The sequence below is a fragment of the Oncorhynchus gorbuscha genome, linkage group LG21 (genome assembly GCF_021184085.1).
Source record: "Oncorhynchus gorbuscha isolate QuinsamMale2020 ecotype Even-year linkage group LG21, OgorEven_v1.0, whole genome shotgun sequence".
NCBI classification, from domain to species: domain Eukaryota; kingdom Metazoa; phylum Chordata; class Actinopteri; order Salmoniformes; family Salmonidae; genus Oncorhynchus; species Oncorhynchus gorbuscha.
In genome coordinates, this window is record NC_060193.1 from 52,770,001 (window position 1) to 52,789,838 (window position 19,838).

Consider the following 19,838-nt stretch of genomic DNA (forward strand, 5'->3'; position numbering starts at 1 on the left):
AGCTGTGCCTTGGACACCATATGTGAATTGATTGACCCCCATCTATCGTCAGCTTAACACCCCGGCCGTCCTACAATCTAAGCTAGATGCCCTCAATCTCACACAAATTATCATTGAACCTACCATGTACAACCCCAAATCCGTAAACATGGGAACCCTCATAGAGAGCATCCTAACCAACTTGCCCTCTAAGTACACCTCTGCTGTTTTCAATCAGCGATCACTGCGTTAAATGTCCACGTTCAAAGACCACCTCTCATCACTGTCAAACGCTCCCTAAAACACTTCTGCGAGCAGGCCTTTCTAAACAACCTGGCCTGGAAGGATATTGACCTCATCACTTCAGTAGAGGGTGCCTGGTTGTTCTTTAAAAGTGCTTTCCTCACCATCTTTATAAGCATAAGGGGCAAAAAAATGTAACTAAGAAAAGATATAGCCCTTACTTCATTCCAGACTTGACTGCCCTTGACCAGCACAAAAACATCCTGTGGCGTACTGCACTAGCATCGAATAGTCCCAGCAACTTTTCAGGGAAGTCCGGAACCAATATACAGTACACAGTCAGTTAGGAAAGCAAATGCTAGCTTTTTCAAACAGAAATTTGCATCCTGCAGCACCAATTCCCATAGGTTTTGGGACACTGTAAAGTCCATGGAGAATAAGAGCACCTTCTCCCAGCTGTCCACTGCACTGAAGCTAGGAAACACTTTCACCACCTATAAATCCACAATAATCGAGAATTTCAATAAGCATTTCTCTACGGCTGGCCATGCTTTCCATCTGGCTACCCAGACCCAGGCCAACAGCTCTGCACCCCCCCCCACAGCAACTGCCCCAACCCCCCCCCCGCGCGCTTCTCGTTCTTCACCAAATCCAGACAGCTGATGTTCTGATAGAGCTGCACTGCATAATCTGGATCCCTACAAATCAGCTGGGCTAGACAATCTGGACCCTCTCTTCTTAAAATTATCTGCCGCCATTGTTGGAACCCCTATTACTAGTCTGTTCAACCTCTATTTCATATCATCTGAGATTCCTAAAGATTGGGAAAGCGGCCGTAGTCATCCCCCTCTTCAAAGGGGGAGACACTCTAGACCCAAACTGTTACAGACCTATAGCCATCCTGCCCTGCCTTTCTAAAGTATTTGAAAGCCAATTGAACAAACAGATCACTGACCATTTAGAATACCACCATACCTTCTCCGCTATGCAATCCGGTTTCTGAGCTGGTCACAGGTGCACCTCAGCCACGCTCAAGGTCCTAAACGATATCATAACCTCCATCGATAGAAGACAATACTGTGCAGCCGTCTTCATCGACTTGGCCAAGGCTTTTGACTCTGTCAATCCCTGTATTCTTATTGAGAGACTCAACAGCCTTGGTTTCCTTGCCTGGTTCACTAACTACTTCTCAGACAGAGTCCAGTGTGTCAAATCGGAGGGCCTATTGTCCGGACCTCTGGCAGTCTCAATGGGGTGCCACAGGGTTCAATTCTCGGACCGACTCTTTTCTCTGTATATATCAGTGATGTCGCTCTTGCTGCAGATGATTATTTAATCCACCTCTACGCAGACGGCACCGTTCTGTATACATCTGGCCCTTCTTTGGACACTGTGTTAACAAACCTCCAAATGAGCTTCAATGCCATACAACACTTCTTCCGTGGCCTCCAACTGCTCTTAAATACTAGTAAAACTAAATGCATGCTCTTCAACCAATTGCTGCCCGCACCCACCTCGACGGTTCTGACTTAGAATATGTGGACAACTATAAATACAGTGGGGCAAAAAAGTATTTAGTCAGCCACCAATTGTGCAAGTTCTCCCACTTAAAAATATGAGAGAGGCCTGTAATTTAGTTCAGAGCATTTGGATGATCCAGAAGAAGATTGGGAGAATGTCATATGGTCAGATGAAACAAAAATATTACTTTTTGGTAAAAACTCAACTCGTCATGTTTGGAGGACAAAGAATGCTGAGTTGCATCCAAAGAACACCATACCTACTGTGAAGCATGGGGGTGGAAACATAATGCTTTGGGGCTGTTTTTCTGCAAAGGGACCAGGACGACTGATCCGTGTAAAGGAAAGAATGAATGGGGCCATGTATCGTTTCACTTCCATCAGCAAGGGCATTGAAGATAAAACGTGGCTGGGTCTTTCAGCATGACAATGATCCCAAACACACCGCCCAGGCAACGAAGGAGTGGCTTAGTAAGAAGCATTTCAAGGTCCTGGAGTGGCCTAGCCAGTCTCCAGATCTCAACCCCATAGAAAATCTTTGGAGGGAGTTGAAAGTCCATGTTGCCCAGCAACAGCCCCAAAACATCACCGCTCTAGAGGAGATCTGCATGGAGGAATGGGCCAAAATACCAGCAACAGTGTGTGAAAACCTTGTGAAGACTTACAGAAAACGTACATTTTTGTTATTGACCAACTACTTATTTTTCACCATAGTTTGCAAATAAATTCATTAAAAATCCTACAATGTAATTTTCTGAATTTTTTTTCTCATTTTGTCTGTCGTAGTTGAAGTGTACCTATGATGAAAATTACAGGTCTCTCTCATCTTTTTAAGTGGGAGAACTTGCACAATTGGTGACTGACTAAATACTTTTATGCCCCACTGTACCAAGGTGTCTGGCTCGACTGTAAACTCTCCTTCCAGACTCATATTAAGCATCTCCAATCCAAAATGACATCTAGAATTGGCTACCTATTTTGCAACAAAGCCTCCTTTGCTGCTAAACAACTCATGCTGCCAAACATACCTTCGTAAAACTGACTATCCTACCGGTACTTGACTTCGGTGAAGTCATTTACAAAATAGCCTCCAACATTCTACTCAGCAAATTGGATGCAGTCTATCACAGTGCCATATACTACCCACCACTGCGACATGTATGCTCTCGTAGGCTGGCCCTCTCTACATATTCGTCGCCAAACCCACTGACTCCAGGTCATCTAGAAGTCTTTGCTAGGTAATGCTCCTCCTTATCTCAGCTCACTGGTCACCATAGCAACACCCACCCGTAGCACGCACTCCAGCAGGTATATTTCACTGGTCATCCCCAAAGCCAGCACCTTCTTTGGCCGCCTCTCCTTCCAGTTCCAAAAATCACTGAAGTTTTAAGCATCAGCTGTCAGAGCAGCTTACCGATCGCTGCAGCTGTACACAGCCCATCCAACCAACTACCTACCTTATCCCATATTTGTTTTTCTGCTCTTTTGCACACTAGTATTTCTACTTGCACATCTTCATATGCACATCTATCACTCCAGTGTTAATTGCTAAATTGGAATTACTTCTCCACTATGGCCTATTTATTGCCTTACCTCCTTCATTTGCACACACTGTATACATATTTTTTTATTGTGTTATTGACTGTATGTTTGTTTATTCCATGTGTAACTGTGTTGTTGTTTTGTCACACTGCTTTGCTTTATTTTGACTAGGTTGCAGTTGCAAATGGGAACTAGTTCTCAACTGGCCTGCCTGGTTAAATAAAGGTGAAATATAAATATTATTATTTTTATTTAAAAAAGGAAAGGTGGATGTGGTAGACAAGAGAAAAACATTCAAGCCTTTTAATAAAGATGGAAAAATACTTTTCATTCAGTAGAAATGGGCAGACATGTCAACATGCTTTCTCCCTCAGTCCACTAACCTTTTCGTTATCTAAAATGTACTAATTCCTTATTATGGCGGGGGGAGGGAAAACTGGTGACTTCAACAGCCGTTCTGTGACCCAAAAAACTGTCAGTCTTTGCCTGGAATAAATTGTGGAATATACTATTTCCAAGAACAGGGGGGGAGTATATTTGACAAAACATTGAATTCTTAACCATCGGCTGCTCAACTTTAATTTGGACTACTATAAAGTCTTACATAAACAACAAAGAAGACGAATAGATTTAATTTTTATTTCGACGAGTTTTGTTTGTTTAAAGGGGTTGGTTAAAGAAGGAAGTAACATCGCAGACCCCCGCCATACGGTGCTGCGTTTCGAGCGGCCCCATAGTAGAATCAATTCAGCTAGGGGGAGCTTGAAACTGTCAACTGATGCTTTCCTCGGAGCTCTGGAGAAACACAGTCAAACTGAATACAGTCAGCTAGTGGGATATCAGCAGCACCGCACAAGTTGCACACACTGTCGATCACACTCATTAATCTTTGCTTTTCCTTGACCGATTATCAAATGAAGAATTATGTGAAGTTAAATAACAGTGTAATACATTAACTACATGAAGGCTATACTTAAACTCTAGTCATTGTGTTTTGAGCACTGAAATGGACTGCATAATGCTCAACATTTCAGTCATTTACACTGAGAGGGTTTTAAAACATGTCTTCATATGCTAGGATGCAAAATGAATATGCCCACTTCAACTTTAAGATGATCTCTCATAACAAAAATCGATCGAAATTCCAATTAAACTGAAAAGAATATGTGAAATGTTCCCTGATCATAATCCATATAACTGAAGCTTCTTTCTCTATTGTGTGAAGTTGAAAGTATTGTAGCAGTTGGGTAGTAACTAAGGAGGTGGGGGCGATACATAGCAACCATCACATCTAGATGAAGCCCTGTGATGAGTGAGATTTCTCGTAATCATCATCCCAAACGTCCCTATTCCCCTCCATGCTGTAGTGCACTAATTTTGACCAGAGCCCTGTGGGCCCTGGTCAAAACTACTGCACTATGAAGGGAATAGGATGCCATTTGGGACAGGCAGTCATGTATGGTCTTACCTGGTCACTGTATACAGGCCACCACCACACCTGGAGCAGGTTGAACTGGACAGGTAACAAACTAGATGCGTTGGAGCTTTGAGCACATACACACTCACACACACACCCCCGCACGCTGTACTTATGTCACTCATGTACGTACATTACTTTGTGTCACAGGGAACATGGTTTGGGGGAAAATCAGGCGCACTATTCCATCGTGTGTGTGCGTGTATCACCAATATGCATCAATGTAATCTGTGTGTGTGTAGTGTGTATATATGTGTATGTGTGTGTGCGTTACCACCAATGTCACCTTCATGGAACACTATACATGGAGCATCCTTCAGAATGTAACAGATAAGGTTTGTAGGCAGGGAGGGATGTTGGTGTGTGTGTGCCGTTGGAGCTTCAGAAGGCAACACAATGTTTGCAGGCAGAGATATTGATAAGGTCATCCCTTCCCAAGGTCACTTCCACATGACTGCGTATTCCATTTAATCTTCTATATACATTATAGACTATAATGTATATAGAATACTATATACATTCTGTATGATCTGTTTCTATGTGTTTAAGACTGGTTGAAACCGAGCTCTGCTTTCTTTATTAAGGACACACTGCATAGACTGAAGCAAGAGGTCTCTATGAGCCAGTCAGATCAGGAACAGTCAGTGTGTGTGATGCATGTCAGTGTGTGCCATGTGTTTGCCATGTGAGTCATCCTCAAGTGTCTAAGGAGAAAGATCCTCTGCTCCTACTCTCATCCTTCCACCTCCCTCTCTCTCTCCTCCTTCCACCTCCTCCCTCTCTCCTTCCATCCTCCTCCCTCTCCTTCCACCTCCCTCTCTCCTCCCTCTCTCCTCTCTCCCCTCTCCTCCTTTCACTTCCTATTTCTCCTCCTTCCACCTCCCTCTCTCCCTCCTTCCACCTCCCTCTCTCCCTCCCTCTCTCCTCTCTCCCCTCTCCTCCTTTCACTTCCTATTTCTCCTCCTTCCACCTCCTCCCTCTCTCCTTCCATCCTCCTCCCTCTCCTTCCACCTCCCTCTCTCCTCCCTCTCTCCTCTCTCCCCTCTCCTCCTTTCACTTCCTATTTCTCCTCCTTCCACCTCCTCCCTCTCTCCTTCCATCCTCCTCCCTCTCCTTCCACCTCCCTCTCTCCTCCCTCTCTCCTCTCTCCCCTCTCCTCCTTTCACTTCCTATTTCTCCTCCTTCCACCTCCTCCCTCTCTCCTTCCATCCTCCTCCCTCTCCTTCCACCTCCCTCTCTCCTCTCTCCCCTCTCCTCCTTTCACTTCCTATTTCTCCTCCTTCCACCTCCCTCTCTCCCTCCTTCCACCCCCTTTCTCCTCCTTCTCTCCTTCCAACCTCCTCCCTCTCTCCTTCCACTTCCTCTCTCCTCCTTCCACCTCCTCCCACCTCCCCTTCTTCACCTCCCCTCTCCCCTCCTTCAAACTCCCCTTGCTCCTCCTTCCACCTCCTCCCTCGATCCTCTTTCCTCCTCCTCCCTCTCCTCCTTCCACCTCCTCCCTTTCCGCCTGACACCTCCTCCCTCTCCTCCTTCCACCGCCACCCTCTCCTCCTTACACCCTCTCCTCCTTTCACTTCCTACGTCTCCTCCTTCCACCTCCTTGCATCTCCACCCTCTCTTCCTTCCACCTCCCTCATGCCTCCTTCCACCTCCCCTCGCTCCTCTTTCCACCTCCCCTCGCTCCTCTTTCCACCTCTCCTCCTTTTACCTCACGGCTCTCCTCCTTCCACCTCCTTCCATCTCCACCCTCTCCTCCTTCCACCTCCCTCGCTCCTCCTTCCACCTCCCCTCACTCCTCTTTCCACCTCCCTCTCTCCTCCTTCTACCTCCACCCTCTCCTCCTTCCACATCCTCCATCTCTCCTCCTTTTACCTCACGGCTCTCCTCCTTCCACCTCCACCCTCTCCTTCATCTGTCTCCCCTCTCTCCTCCCACCTCCACCCTCTCCTCCTTCTACCTCCACCCTCTCCTTCTTCTGTCTCCCCTCTCTCCTCCTTCCACCTCCACCCTCTCCTCCTTCCACCTCCACCCTCTCCTCCTTCCACCTCCACCCTCTCCTCCTTCCACCTCCACCCTCTCCTCCTACCTCCACCCTCTCCTCCTACCTCCACCCTCTCCTTCTTCTACCTCCACCCTCCTTCTTCTGTCTCCCCTCTCCTCCTTCCACCTCCCCTCTCTCCTTCTTCCACCTTCCCTCTCTCCTCCTTCCACCTCCCCTCTCTCCTCCTTCCACCTCCACCCTCTCCTCCTTCCACAATCACCCTCCCCTTCCACATCCACCCTCCCCATCACCTCCTCCCCCTCTCCTCCATCCACCTCCTCTCTCTCTCCTCCCACCTCCCTCTCCTCCTTTCACTTCATAACTTTCCTCCTTCCACCTCCTCCCTCTCATCCTTCAACCTCCTCTTCTCCCACCTCCTCCCTCTCCCCCTTCCACATTCATCTCTACTCCTTCCACCTCCCCCTCTCTCCCCCTTCCACCTCCTCCCTCTCTCTTTCCACCTCCCACCTCTCCTCTTTCCGCCTCCTGCCCTCTCCTCCTTCCACCTACTCCCTTTCCTCCTTCCACCTACTCCCTCTCCTCCTTCCTCTCTCCAACTCCACCCTCACCCTCTCCTCCTTCCACCTCCACCATCTCCTCCTTCCATCTCCTCTGCTCTCTCCCCCTTCCACCTCCCCTCTCTCCCCCTTTCACCTCCTCCCTCTCTCCACCTTCCACCTCCTCCCTCTCTCCTCCTCTCTACCCTCTCCTCCTTCCATCTCCACCCCCTCCTCCTTTCACTTCCTACTTCTCCTCCTTCCACTTCCTCCCTCTCTCCTCCTTCCACCTCCCTCTCTCCCTCCTTCCACCTCCTCCCTCCTGCTTCTCTCCTTCCAACCTCCTCCCTCTCTCTCCTTTCACTTCCTCTCTCCTCCTTCCACCTCCTCCCACCTTCCCTTCTTCACCTCCCCTCTCCCCTCCTTCAAACTCCCCTTGCTCCTCCTTCCACCTCCTCCCTCTCCTTCCACCTCCTCCCTTTCCGCCTGACACCTCCTCCCTCTCCTCCTTCCACCGCCACCCTCTCCTCCTTCCACCCTCTCCTCCTTTCACTTCCTACATCTCCTCCTTCCACCTCCTTCCACCTCCCTCGCGCCTCCTTCCACCTCCCCTCGCTCCTCTTTCCACCTCCCCTCCTTTTACCTCACGGCTCTCCTCCTTCCATCTCCACCCTCTCCTCTTTCCACCTCCCTCTCTCCTCCTTCCACATCCTCCATCTCTCCTCCTTTTACCTCACGGCTCTCCTTCCACCTCCACCCTCTCCTTCATCTGTCTCCCCTCTCTCCTCCCACCTCCACCCTCTCCTCCTTCTACCTCCACCCTCTCCTTCTTCTGTCTCCCCTCTCTCCTCCTTCCACCTCCACCCTCCCCTCTCTCCTCCTACCTCCACCCTCTCCTCCTACCTCCACCCTCTCCTCCTTCCACTTCCACCCTCTCCTTCTTCTGTCTCCCCTCTCTCCTCCTTCCACCTCCCCCTCTCCTCCTTCCACCTCCCCCTCTCCTCCTTCCACCTCCCCCTCTCCTCCTTCCACCTCCACCCTCTCCTCCTACCTCCACCCTCTCCTCCTTCCACCTCCACCCTCTCCTCCTACCTCCACCCTCTCCTCCTTCCACATCCACCCTCCCCTTCTTCTGTCTCCCCTCTCCAACTTTCACCTCCTCCCTCTCTCCTCCATCCACCTCCTCTCTCTCTCCTCCCACCTCCCTCTCCTCCTTTCACTTCCTAACTCTCGTCCTTCCACCTCCTCCTTCTCCTCCTACAACCTCCTTCTCCCACCTCCTCCCTCTCTCCTCCTTCCACATTCATCTCTACTCCTTCCATCTTCTCCTCCTTCCACCTCCCCCTCTCTCCCCCTTCCACCTCCTCCCTCTCTCTTTCCACCTCCCACCTCTCCTCTTTCCACCTCCTCCCACCTCCTCCCTCTCTCCTCCTTCCACCTCCCCTCTCTCCTTCCAAATCCCTCTCCTCCTTTCACCTACTCCCTCTCCTCCTTCCTCTCTCCAACTCCACCTCCACCATCTCCTCCTTCCATCTCCTCTGCTCTCTCCCCCTTCCACCTCCTCTCCTTCCACCTCCCCTCTCTCCTCCTTCCACCTACTCCCTCTCCTCCTCCCTCTCTCCACCTTCCACCTCCTCTCTCTCTCCTCCCACCTCCCTCTCCTCCTTTCACTTCCTAACTCTCCTCCTTCCACCTCCTCCCTCTCCTCCTTCAACCTCTTCTCCCACCTCCTCCCCCTCTCCTCCTTCCACATTCATCTCTACTCCTTCCACCTCCCCTCTCTCCCCCTTCCACCTCGTCCCTCTCTCCCCCTTCCACCTCTCTTTGCTCTTTCCATCTCTCTCTCTCTCCTCCCACCTTTCTCTTCTCTTCCCCTTTCTTCTCCTTCCACCTCCTCCCTCTCTCTCTCTCCTCCATCTACCTCCCCCTCTCTCCTTATTCCACCTTTCTCTTCTCTTCCTCTTTCTTCTCCTTCCACCTCCTCCCTCTCTCTCTCTCCTCCCACCTCCTTCCACCTCTCCTCCCACGTCCTCCATCTACCTCCCTCTCTCTCCTCCTTCCACCTTTCTCTTCTCCTCCATTTCTGCTCCTTCCACCTTCTTCCTCTACCTCCCTCCACCTCCCTCTCTCCTCCCACCTCCTCCCTCTCTCCTCAATTTCTGCTCTTTCACATCATCCCTCTCTCCTCTTTGCACCGCCCATCCTCCTTCCACCACCTCCCCTCGTCTCCTTACACCTCCTCCCTCCACTTCCCCTCTCTCCTCCTTCCTCTCTCTCTCCCTTCCACCGCCCTTTCTCTCCTCCCTCCCTCTCTCCTCCCACCTCTCTCTTTCGTTCTTCCACCTCTCCCTTTCCTCCATCCTCTCTACTCCCTCCCTCCACCTCCTCTCACCTCTACCTGGACCTCTACCGTGGTCCTTCTGTAGCTCAGTTGGTAGAGCATGGCGCTTGTAACGCCAGGGTAGTGGGTTCGATCCCCGGGACCACCCATACGTAGAATGTATGCACACATGACTGTAAGTCGCTTTGGATAAAAGCGTCTGCTAAATGGCATATATTATTACATATATATTACCTTTCCTCCCTCGACCTCCACTCCTTCCACCTCCTCCCACTCTTCTCCCTTTCCCTCTTCCTCCACCTCCTTCCTCTCCTCCCACCTCCATTACTGCGCCTTCCGCCTCCTCCATTCACCTCCTCCCCCCTTCTCTACCCACCTCCCTCTCTACTCGTTCCACCTCCTCCCTCTCTACTCGTTCCACCTCCTCCCTCTCTACTCGTTCCACCTCCTCCCTCTCTACTCGTTCCACCTCCTCCCTCTCTACTCAATTCCACCTCCTCCCTCTCTACTCAATTCCACCTCCTCCCTCTCTACTCAATTCCACCTCCTCCCTCTCTACTCAATTCCACCTCCTCCCTCTCTACTCATTCCACCTCCTCCCTCTCTACTCATTCCACCTCCTCCCTCTCTACTCATTCCACCTCCTCCCTCTCTACTCATTCCACCTCCTCCCTCTCTACTCATTCCACCTCCTCCCTCTGCTCATTCCACCTCCTCCCTCTCTGCTCATTCCACCTCCTCCCTCTCTGCTCATTCCACCTCCTCCTTATCCTCCTTCCACCTCCTCCCCCCTTCTCCACCCACCTCCCTCTCTACTCGTTCCACCTCCTCCCTCTCTACTCGTTCCACCTCCTCCCTCTCTACTCGTTCCACCTCCTCCCTCTCTACTCAATTCCACCTCCTCCCTCTCTACTCAATTCCACCTCCTCCCTCTCTACTCAATTCCACCTCCTCCCTCTCTACTCAATTCCACCTCCTCCCTCTCTACTCGTTCCACCTCCTCCTCTCTACTCAATTCCACCTCCTCCCTCTCTACTCAATTCCACCTCCTCCTCTCTACTCAATTCCACCTCCTCCCACCTCTCTACTCATTCCACCTCCTCCCTCTCTACTCATTCCACCTCCTCCCTCTCTACTCATTCCACCTCCTCCCTCTCTGCTCATTCCACCTCCTCCCTCTCTGCTCATTCCACCTCCTCCTTCTCTGCTCATTCCACCTCCTCCTTATCCTCCTTCCACCTCCTCCACTCCCTCCCCTCCCTCTCTCTTCCTTCCACCTCCTCTCCCTTTCCTCCTACCTCTCTTCTCCTCCTCCATCCCTCCTCCCTCTTCTCCTCCTCTCACCTCTCCATTTCTTCCTTCCTCCACCCCTGCTCTACTTCCACCTCCTTCCTCCCTCTCTTCTCCATTCACCCCCTCCCCTATTCTCCTTACACCTTCTCCTTCCACCTCCTCCCTCTCTTCTCCTTCCACCTCCTCCCTTTCTACTCATTCCACCTCCTCCCTCTCTACTCATTCCACCTCCTCCCTCTCTACTCATTCCACCTCCTCCCTCTGCTCATTCCACCTCCTCCCTCTCTGCTCATTCCACCTCCTCCCTCTCTGCTCATTCCACCTCCTCCTTATCCTCCTTCCACCTCCTCCCCCCTTCTCCACCCACCTCCCTCTCTACTCGTTCCACCTCCTCCCTCTCTACTCGTTCCACCTCCTCCCTCTCTACTCGTTCCACCTCCTCCCTCTCTACTCGTTCCACCTCCTCCCTCTCTACTCAATTCCACCTCCTCCCTCTCTACTCAATTCCACCTCCTCCCTCTCTACTCAATTCCACCTCCTCCCTCTCTACTCAATTCCACCTCCTCCCTCTCTACTCGTTCCACCTCCTCCCTCTCTACTCAATTCCACCTCCTCCCTCTCTACTCAATTCCACCTCCTCCCTCTCTACTCAATTCCACCTCCTCCCTCTCTACTCATTCCACCTCCTCTCTCTACTCATTCCACCTCCTCCCTCTCTACTCATTCCACCTCCTCCCTCTCTACTCATTCCACCTCCTCCCTCTCTGCTCATTCCACCTCCTCCCTCTCTGCTCATTCCACCTCCTCCTTCTCTGCTCATTCCACCTCCTCCTTATCCTCCTTCCACCTCCTCCACTCCCTCCCCTCCCTCTCTCTTCCTTCCACCTCCTCTCCCTTTCCTCCTACCTCTCTTCTCCTCCTCCATCCCTCCTCCCTCTTCTCCTCCTCTCACCTCTCCATTTCTTCCTTCCTCCACCCCTGCTCTCCTTCCACCTCCTTCCTCCCTCTCTTCTCCATTCACCCCCTCCCCTATTCTCCTTACACCTTCTCCTTCCACCTCCTCCCTCTCTTCTCCTTCCACCTCCTCCCTTTCTGCTCCTTCCACTTCCTCCCATTTCTGCACATTCCACCTCCTCCACTCCCTCCATCTCATCCCACCTCTCCCCTTCCTCCCTCCACCTCCATTCTTGCTCCTTCTACCTCCTCCCTTTCTTCCTTCCTCCTCCCTCCACCTTCTCTCCTTCCACCTCCATTTCTGTGCCTCCCACCTCCTCCCCTCTTATCCATTCACCTCCTCTCCTCTCCCTTTCTCCATTCACCTCCCCTCCTCCACTCACCTCTCTCTCTGCTCCTTTCACCTCCTCCCTCTCTACTCAATTCCACCTCCTTCCTCTCTACTCGTTCCACCTCCTCCCTCTACTCAATTCCACCTCCTCCCTCTACTCAATTCCACCTCCTCCCTCTACTCAATTCCACCTCCTCCCTCTCTATTCATTCCACCTCCCTCTCTATTCATTCCACCTCCTCCCTCTCTATTCATTCCACCTCCTCCCTCTCTATTCATTCCACCTCCTCCCTCTCTATTCATTCCACCTCCTCCCTCTCTATTCATTCCACCTCCTCCCTCTCTACTCATTCCACCTCCTCCCTCTCTATTCATTCCACCTCCTCCCTCTCTATTCATTCCACCTCCCTCTCTATTCATTCCACCTCCTCCCTCTCTATTCATTCCACCTCCTCCCTCTCTATTCATTCCACCTCCTCCCTCTCTATTCATTCCACCTCCTCCCTCTCTGCTCATTCCACCTCCTCCCTCTCTGCTCATTCCACCTCCTCCCTCTCTATTCATTCCACCTCCTCCCTCTCTATTCATTCCACCTCCCTCTCTATTCATTCCACCTCCTCCCTCTCTATTCATTCCACCTCCCTCTCTATTCATTCCACCTCCTCCCTCTGCTCTCCTTCCACGTCCTTCTTCTCCCTCCCCTCTTCTCCATTCACCTCCTCCCCTCTTCTCCTTTCACCTGCTCCCCCTCTTTTCAATTCTCCTCCCCTCTACTCAATTCCACATCCTCTCTCTTCTCCTGCCACCTCCTCCCTTCCTCCCATTTCTGCACATTCCACCTCCTCCCTCTCCTCCTTCCACCTCCTCCCTCTCCTCCTTCCACCTCCTCCCTCTCCTCCTTCCACCTCCTCCCACCTCCACCTCCCCTCATTCCACCTCCCTTTCTTCCTTCCTCTTCCCTCCACCTTCTCTCCTTCCACCTCCATTTCTGTGCCTTCCATCTCCTCCCCCTCTACTCCTTTCATCTCCTCCCCTCTTCTCCTTTCATCTCCTCCCCCTCTTCTCCATTCACCTCCTCCCTTCTTCTCCATTCACCTCCTCCTCTCTCTCTCCTCCATTCCATCTCCTCTCTCTCTACTCATTCCACCTCCTCCCTCTCTACTCATTCCACCTCCTCCCTCTCTGCTCATTCCACCTCCTCCCTCTCTGCTCATTCCACCTCCTCCTTCTCTGCTCATTCCACCTCCTCCTTATCCTCCTTCCACCTCCTCCACTCCACTCCCTCCCTCCCTCTCTCTTCCTTCCACCTCCTCTCCCTTTCCTCCTACCTCTCTTCTCCTCCTCCATCCCTCCTCCCTCTTCTCCTCCTCTCACCTCTCCATTTCTTCCTTCCTCCACCCTGCTCTCCTTCCACCTCCTTCCTCCCTCTCTTCTCCATTCACCCCCTCCCCTATTCTCCTTACACCTTCTCCTTCCACCTCCTCCCTCTCTTCTCCTTCCACCTCCTCCCTTTCTGCTCCTTCCACTTCCTCCCATTTCTGCACATTCCACCTCCTCCACTCCCTCCATCTCATCCCACCTCTCCCTTCCTCCCTCCACCTCCATTCTTGCTCCTTCTACCTCCTCCCTTTCTTCCTTCCTCCTCCCTCCACCTTCTCTCCTTCCACCTCCATTTCTGTGCCTCCCACCTCCTCCCCTCTTATCCATTCACCTCCTCTCCTCTCCCTTTCTCCATTCACCTCCCCTCCTCCACTCACCTCTCTCTCTGCTCCTTTCACCTCCTCCCTCTCTACTCAATTCCACCTCCTTCCTCTCTACTCGTTCCACCTCCTCCCTCTACTCAATTCCACCTCCTCCCTCTACTCAATTCCACCTCCTCCCTCTACTCAATTCCACCTCCTCCCTCTCTATTCATTCCACCTCCCTCTCTATTCATTCCACCTCCTCCCTCTCTATTCATTCCACCTCCTCCCTCTCTATTCATTCCACCTCCTCCCTCTCTATTCATTCCACCTCCTCCCTCTCTATTCATTCCACCTCCTCCCTCTCTACTCATTCCACCTCCTCCCTCTCTCTATTCATTCCACCTCCTCCCTCTCTATTCATTCCACCTCCCTCTCTATTCATTCCACCTCCTCCCTCTCTATTCATTCCACCTCCTCCCTCTCTATTCATTCCACCTCCTCCCTCTCTATTCATTCCACCTCCTCCCTCTCTGCTCATTCCACCTCCTCCCTCTCTGCTCATTCCACCTCCTCCCTCTCTATTCATTCCACCTCCTCCCTCTCTATTCATTCCACCTCCCTCTCTATTCATTCCACCTCCTCCCTCTCTATTCATTCCACCTCCCTCTCTATTCATTCCACCTCCTCCCTCTGCTCTCCTTCCACGTCCTTCTTCTCCCTCCCCCTCTTCTCCATTCACCTCCTCCCCTCTTCTCCTTTCACCTGCTCCCCCTCTTTTCAATTCTCCTCCCCCTCTACTCAATTCCACATCCTCTCTCTTCTCCTGCCACCTCCTCCCTTCCTCCCATTTCTGCACATTCCACCTCCTCCTCTCCTCCTTCCACCTCCTCCCTCTCCTCCTTCCACCTCCTCCCTCTCCTCCTTCCACCTCCTCCCTTCCACCTCCCCTCATTCCACCTCCCTTTCTTCCTTCCTCTTCCCTCCACCTTCTCTCCTTCCACCTCCATTTCTGTGCCTTCCATCTCCTCCCCCTCTACTCCTTTCATCTCCTCCCCCTCTTCTCCTTTCATCTCCTCCCCCTCTTCTCCATTCACCTCCTCCATTCACCTCCTCCTCTCTCTCTCCTCCATTCCATCTCCTCTCTCTCTACACATTCCACCTCCTCCCTCTGCTCTACTTCCACGTCCTTCCTCCCTCCCCCTCTTCTCCATTCACCTCCTCCCCTCTTCTTTCACCTGCTCCCTCTCTACTCATTCCACCTCCTCCTCTCTACTCATTTCACCTCCTCCCTCTCTACTCATTTCACCTCCTCCCTCTCTACTCCTTACACTTCCCTCTACTCCTTCCACCTCCCATTTCTGCTCCTTTCATCTCCTCCCTCTCCTTCCACCTCCTCCCTCTGCTCATTCCACCTCCTCCCTCTGCTCATTCCACGTCCTTCGTCCCTCTTCTCCCTCCCCCTCTTCTCCATTCACCTCCTCCCCTCTTCTCCTTTCACCTGCTCCCCCTCTTTTCAATTCTCCTCCCCCTCTACTCAATTCCACATCCTCTCTCTTCTCCTGCCACCTCCTCCCATTTCTGCACATTCCACCTCCTCCCTCTCCTCCTTCCACCTCCTCCCTCTCCTCCTTCCACCTCCTCCCTCTCTTCCTTCCACCTCCTCCCACCTCCACCTCCCCCTTCCACATCCATTTCTGCTCCTTCCACCTCCTCCCACCTCCACCTCCCCCCTTCCACATCCATTTCTGCTCCTTCCACCTCCCATTTCTGCTCCTTTCACCTCCCATTTCTGCTCCTTCCACCTCCTCCCTTTCTTCCTTCCTCCTCCCTCCACCTTCTCCTTCCACCTCCATTTCTGTGCCTTCCATCTCCTCCCCCTCTACTCCTTTCACCTCCTCCCCCTCTTCTCCATTCACCTCCTCCCCTCTTCTCCATTCACCTCCTCCCCTTCCACATCCATTTCTGCTCCTTCCACCTCCTCCCACCTCCACCTCCCCCCCTTCCACATCCATTTCTGCTCCTTCCACCTCCCATTTCTGCTCCTTTCACCTCCCATTTCTGCTCCTTCCACCTCCTCCCTTTCTTCCTACCTCCTCCCTTTCTTCCTTCCTCCTCCCTCCACCTTCTCCTTCCACCTCCATTTCTGTGCCTTCCACCTCCTCCCCCTCTACTCCTTTCACCTCCATTTCTGTGCCTTCCACCTCCTCCCCCTCTACTCCTTTCACCTCCTCCCCCTCTTCTCCTTTCACCTCCTCCCCTCTTCTCCATTCACCTCCTCCCCTCTTCTCCATTCACCTCCTCCCCCTCTACTCCATTCACCTCCTCTCCTCTACTCCATTCACCTCCTCCCTCTACTCCATTCACCTCCTCCCTCTACTCCATTCACCTCCTCCCTCTACTCCATTCACCTCCTCCCTCTACTCCATTCACCTCCTCCCTCTACTCCATTCACCTCCTCCTCTCTCTCTCCTCAATTCCATCTCCTCTCTTTCTCTACTCATTCCACCTCCTCTCTCTGCTCCTTTCACCTCCTCTCTCTGCTCCTTTCACCTCCCATTTCTGCTCCTTTCACCTCCCATTTCTGCTCCTTTCACCTCCCATTTCTGCTCCTTTCACCTCCCATTTCTGCTCCTTTCACCTCCTCCCTCTACTCCTTCCACCTCCTCCCTCTACTCCTTCCACCTCCTCCCTCTCCTTCTACTTCCTCCTTTCACCTCTCCTTCCACCTCCTCCCTCTGCTCCTTCCACCTCTCTGCTCCTTCCATCTCCTCCCTCTCTGCTCCTTCCACCTCCCTCTCTGCTCCTTCCACCTCCTCCCTCTGCTCTTTCCACCTCCTCCCACCTCTCCACCTCCCCTCCTTCCAACTCCATTTCTGCTCCTCCCACTCTTCATCTTTTTCTTCCTTGCTCCTCCCCTCCTTCCACCTCCATTTCTGCACCTTCCACCTCTTTCCCCTCGTGTTTCCATCTCTTCCACCTCGTCTGCTTACACCTCTTCCCCCTCCACCCCCTCTTCTCCATTCACCTCCTCCCCCTCTTCTCCATTCACCTCCTCCCTCTCTACTCCTCCCACCTCCTCCCTCTCTGCTCCTTCCACCTCCTCCCTCTCTGCTCCTTCCACCTCCTCCCTCGTTGCTCCTTCCACCTCCTCCCTTTCTTCCTTCCTCCTCCCTCCACCTTCTCCTTCCACCTCCATTTCTGTGCCTTCCACCTCCTCCCCCTCTACTCCTTTCACCTCCTCCCCCTCTTCTCCATTCACCTCCTCCCCCTCTTCTCCATTCACCTCCTCCCCCTCTTCTCCATTCACCTCCTCCCCCTCTTCTCCATTCACCTCCTCCCCTCTTCTCCATTCACCTCCTCCCCCTCTTCTCCATTCACCTCCTCCCCCTCTTCTCCATTCACCTCCTCCCCTCTACTCCATTCACCTCCTCCCTCTACTCCATTCACCTCCTCCCTCTACTCCATTCACCTCCTCCCTCTACTCCATTCACCTCCTCCCTCTACTCCATTCACCTCCTCCTCTCTCTCTCCTCAATTCCATCTCCTCTCTCTCTCTACTCATTCCACCTCCTCTCTCTGCTCCTTTCACCTCCCATTTCTGCTCCTTTCACCTCCCATTTCTGCTCCTTTCACCTCCTCCCTCTACTCCTTCCACCTCCTCCCTCTACTCCTTCCACCTCCTCCCTCTACTCATTCCACCTCTCTCTGCTCCTTTCACCTCCCATTTCTGCTCCTTTCACCTCCCATTTCTGCTCCTTTCACCTCCTCCCTCTACTCCTTCCACCTCCTCCCTCTACTCCTTCCACCTCCTCCCTCTACTCCTTCCACCTCCTCCCTCTACTCCTTCCACCTCCTCCCTCTCCTTCCACCTCCTCCCTCTGCTCCTTCCACCTCCTCCCTCTGCTCCTTCCACCTCCTCCCTCTGCTCCTTCCACCTCCTCCCTCTGCTCCTTCCACCTCCTCCCTCTACTCCTTCCACCTCCTCCCTCTACTCCTTCCACCTCCTCCCTCTCCTTCCACCTCCTCCCTCTGCTCCTTCCACCTCCTCCCTCTGCTCCTTCCACCTCCTCCCTCTGCTCCTTCCACCTCCTCCCTCTGCTCCTTCCACCTCCTCCCTCTGCTCCTTCCACCTCTCTGCTCCTTCCATCTCCTCCCTCTCTGCTCCTTCCACCTCCCTCTCTGCTCTTTCCACCTCCTCCACTCCCTCTACCTCTCCTCCTTCCACCTCCTCCCTCTGCTCTTTCCACCTCCTCCCACCTCTCCACCTCCCCTCCTTCCAACTCCATTTCTGCTCCTCCCACTCTTCATCTTTTTCTTCCTTGCTCCTCCCCTCCTTCCACCTCCATTTCTGCACCTTCCACCTCTTTCCCCTCGTGTTTCCATCTCTTCCACCTCGTCTGCTTACACCTCTTCCCCCTCCACCCCCTCTTCTCCATTCACCTCCTCCCCCTCTTCTCCATTCACCTCCTCCTCCTCCCACCTCCTCCCTCGCTGCTCCTTCCACCTCCTCCCTCGCTGCTCCTTCCACCTCCTCCCTCGCTGCTCCTTCCACCTCCTCCCTCGCTGCTCCTTCCACCTCCTCCCTCGCTGCTCCTTCCACCTCCTCCCGCGCTGCTCCTTCCACCTCCTCCCGCGCTGCTCCTTCCACCTCCTCCCTCGCTGCTCCTTCCACCTCCTCCCTCGCTGCTCCTTCCACCTCCTCCCTCGCTGCTCCTTCCACCTCCTCCCTCGCTGCTCCTTCCACCTCCTCCCTCGCTGCTCCTTCCACCTCCTCCCGCTCTGCTCCTTCCACCTCCAATATACAAACTTTTAGTTCTCATCTTTCCCCTCTTATCGGGGACAGATTCAGATCTCAGGTGTGAGACCTGGGACAGCAGGTGAACGCTGCCCTGGCAGTACTGGAGACCTGGAGGTTTGGATGTGAATATGCCTGACCCTAAAGACTCCTACTGAACACACACAGAGATAACATCAGCTAGCACAGAGGGGGAGGGGTCGCACAGGCCCACACACAGAGAGAGAGATAAGTAAACAGGAGTCTGACGTAAACCAGTGGTGACTAATGCAGTGACGTCTACTAAACAGTCCTATGACCATAGTTAGAATACAGAATGAACAACAGAATGAACAACACACTCCAATGTGTCCTGTTGTTATGTGCTTTCTGTTATGTGCCCTGTTGTGTTCTCATCCCTCTAGTCTTTGGTAGTCGTCTTCCTCCACCTAGTGGTGGTTAACCAACATGCTCCCACAGTGACGAGGCTCTACTGCGATATGAGCCCTGGTCAAAAGTAGGGCACTATAAAGGGAATAGGGTGCCATTTGTGACACACACTATGTGAGGTCAGAGAGAGAACGGTCTTCATTTCAGCTTCTCTGGAGCCTCCTCCTATGATGTGGACAAAGACAACAGTATGTGAACGATAATAAAGGTGGACGATGGTTATTAAAAGACTGCGTGTGAAAAACTGCTAGAGTTATGGTCAGAGTTGTCGATAGAGGGGACATGATGGCACAGTCAATTAGAAGAGTCTCTGAGAAGTTCTGTAGTAAAATAGATTCCATTAAATTACTAGAGGGGCTGTGTCATAAACCCTCAAAGTTCCAGAATAGAGTGAAAATGGCAGCCATTGTGGTCAGGGAGAAAACCAAACCAGTCTAATTGTAATGAATGGCAGTACAGGCATCATCCTGGTTTTATGTATGCAGGACAATGTAAGTAAGGCATGTGATGTATCAGAAATTATTTAATAGAATTACTATCAACCTAAAATATTGTCATATAATCATAAATACAGTTTATAGGTTTTATACCATTTGCAGTAAAAAGCCACTAAAATATATGTAAACAGTCCATAAATATCTAAATTGTTGTTTTCTTGGAAAGCTGAGAGGTCTATTATATGATGCAATATCAGTACTTGTTGCATTTACA